The sequence below is a fragment of the Triticum urartu genome, chromosome 7A (assembly GCF_056163025.1).
Source record: "Triticum urartu cultivar PI428250 chromosome 7A, HENAU_Tu73, whole genome shotgun sequence".
Lineage (NCBI taxonomy): Eukaryota > Viridiplantae > Streptophyta > Magnoliopsida > Poales > Poaceae > Triticum > Triticum urartu.
Window position 1 is genome coordinate 27,231,977 of NC_141879.1, and position 3,227 is coordinate 27,235,203.

The 3,227-nt window shown below is 42.3% G+C and overlaps 1 pseudogene across 1 annotated transcript; it reads right to left on the reverse strand.

The window, feature by feature from the left end:
- Positions 1–803: 803 nt before the first annotated feature.
- LOC147957229 (disease resistance protein RPM1-like) lies at positions 804–2,545 on the reverse strand (annotated as a pseudogene). The gene is made up of 3 exons (XR_015610704.1): positions 2,350–2,545; positions 2,068–2,258; positions 804–1,869 (listed from the first exon to the last, which is right to left on the reverse strand). The product of XR_015610704.1 is annotated as a disease resistance protein RPM1-like (transcript).
- Between the last annotated feature and the right edge of the window lie 682 nt (positions 2,546–3,227).

Below are 3,227 nucleotides of genomic sequence, written 5' to 3' on the forward strand. Positions count from 1 at the left end.
ATTATAGTGTTTACAAGCAGATTAATCCATGGGTCGCCTCTGCTCCAAAGACAAAGAGGAATGGGATAGAGAGAAAGAGAGAGCGAAGAACCGAATTGATGAGCCAGTGGTCAGCTTGTCTTTTTATATGAGCAACGCATCTCTTCAACTACGACACAGGAAAAAAAACATACCACAAAAAACAGCCCAACAAAAAAAGACACACGGTGCGATGGGCCGCAGAATGAACAATGGACGAGTGACACCGAGCGCGTGGGACAAAACAACCCTGATCAAAGAATTGCATGAAATTTAAAGCGACGGATCAAACGGACTGAAACTTAGATGAGACATCACTAAAATTCATCTATATGAGTTTTAGCAATTCGATACATGAATTACTGTTCCATGGACACATTGCATAGATGAACACAAATAAAAAAGGCAACAAACAAACAAACATGCATGAACGATCGTATGTATATACACGAACAAAGGAGATGCATGCACACAGCATATGATACGTGCACATCATAGCATCTCATCGGGGAGAAAAAAGAAATGAAAGACAGATAAGGAAGCTCACAAAATGCAACAACGGCTGTAGCGAGACAGTTCAAAAAGTAGACAAAAAATAAAAAATAAAAACAGAAAGACAAAGTCAGCCCGCGCTGCCACACACATGGACCAGCCCATGCTGCCACGCTGTACCCACGCCCAGTGCGGGGCTTCACGCTGCGCGAGCGCACGCAGTACGCTCGAACGCGGACACCCGCGAGCTCAGGCTGTCCGTTATTTTTAAAAACAAAACAAATACAATAGTAGAGGACTTAGATGTGAGATAGTATCTCACATCTAGATGTGAAATAGCAAATCTGATCTTAATAACTATTTCCCTCATGTCCTTATCATTTTCCATGTCTTCCTCACTTCTCCTCATCTTCCTTAGTAGTAACTTTATGGCATCAATTGTTTCTAGGGATTGATGGCGCGCGGTAGATAAGTGATCTAGAAGATTCCAAATTACACTTCTCGGCTAAGTCAACATCTTGTGTCGTTACTATTATCCGCCTACCTTCGTTGTTACTAAGAGGAAAAACAATAGATTTGATCCAAATCCAATCATCTATGTTCCGTAAGTCATCAAGAACAACAAAGTACCTCTTCTCAAGTAGCTCTGTCCTCAGGTAGCGGGCGAGGTCGTCTTCTCGCATCACCTTCCTCAAGTTGCTTCTTGAGTGCTTCATCACCGAAGAGTTTTTTTAATCATATCTTTAAGAAGCTCAATCCTACAAAATGACTGCAAGATTGTGATCCAAGCACATGAAGAAAATTTCTTCGCAATATCACTTTCATAGATCTTGGTTGCATGAGTAGTCTTGCCTACACCACACATGCCAGCAACTCCCAACAACACATATCACATTGGCTGGACCATGTTTGGCGTTGACATTCATCAGCATAATCAACTCCTGTTTAGGCTTTGAAAAGCCCACAAGTTCTTCTTCATCAAGACTATGGGAATAACTGTGGATAACTTCCATGTCAGAATTGGCCTCATCCTTGTACAATCTCCTGTCTTCCATGCTGCTAGGGGTAACGGGCTTCATCAAATGACTATAGCGTTTGATCCTGTTGCTTACTTCTCCAACTCTTACTTTCAGGCTGCGAATCTGCACAGCAATTTCATGGCGGTCTCTAAGCTTCGTCAGCCGTTGCAAGCAACCTGGATGTCCCAAATTAACCTGGAACTCGTCCAAGCAATGTTTAATGTCATAGGATAGATCCTCCACTTGCTCCGCCCAAACTTTGACAAGCTCATCTCTATCCTTCATTCTTTCAGCAGTTCTCAAGAAAGCTTGCATTATTCTTAGCTGGTCTTTGATGTACCTGTTAATTAGATCAGAAATGAAATTGATGGTCACGGTTTAATTTGTCCCATGGTTATGTGTGTCTTACCATATTTCTGGCATATTTGTTAAATGCTTTTCAAAGAAGAAGTGGGCAGCATCAAATTAAGGCCTCAGCAAAAGATGAATACAATGGATAATAAAAAATTGCAAAGAGAAACGAGTAATTGATCCTTACCATATTTCGTTCCTCACTCCCATGAGCAATGCCATCTCATCCATGGCCTCGGAGGCCGCCTTGTTTACGGCACTTCCCACCAGGGATCGCGCGACGCTTAGCGCCATCTTATTTCCTCGCCCTTTCGCAACAAGCTCTTGAAGCTCTCTACAGTATTCAACGCTGGCTCGCTGGATTGGATCTTTTCGGTGCTGGTAAAAGAAATAGAGATTAATTGTACTAGACTAGAAATCAAATTAAACATGCACAACGGAGAGTTAAGAAATGACAAAACACCAGTACATGAAAAATCGATCGGCTGCCTCTTCCTATTCCGGGCAAATTGCAGAGAAGTCCAAAGTACCGAAACTAGAAACTGAGCTCCTTCACCATGTCACCAGGTCTTTGCTTTCATGTCGTTTAATGGTGGAGTAGGTCGGAGAAAGTCGGACACTCATGTAAATCGATTGGCTGGTGTATCTTGCAGGTTGCCCTCTGCCATGTATATATAGCTATTAGGTGCAAATCTGTTAAATATTCTTTGGAAATCTATCTTAGCTATGCAGGTGCATCTACTGGGTGACCGACACGGCACGGCACGAAGCAATCTGGGTTATTCTTATGAACACGATCGACAAGGCATCAGCTTTAACAAAACTGAATGCTTTAACAAGGCATCGTGCTTTAACAAAGCTGAAAAGCGTCTCGGAAACAAAAGTAGAGCAGAGGAGAAGCCTTTGCATCGTCACCACGCAAGGCACATATCCATGGATGCCATGGTCTAAAGCAAAGCAAATAAGCATGAACGAGTATGCTTAGTTTGAGGCCAGGTTAACTCCCTTCTTAGTTACAAAGCTTGAATTGATTTGCCACGGTATGTGTTTAGTCAAATGGATTCATCAACTTTTCTTTTAATTACAGATGGTTAGCCGATGCATACCTCTAGTCTAGTACTTCCATTTGTTTATACCTTCCTCCAGTTGACTCCTTTCTGTTATACAACCTTCAGCCGGAAATCAGGTAATGCGCCGCTATAAGTCGCACTAATTGCATCATGAGCTTGATCATGCCATGCTCCAGCTTTCCCCGGGTTGAGAAATTATAATTTCCTGTAAAGGTGTGGCAATAAAAGGGTGCTCGTATTATAAAAAAACCAACAGCAAGAGGAACCCAATTGGTAA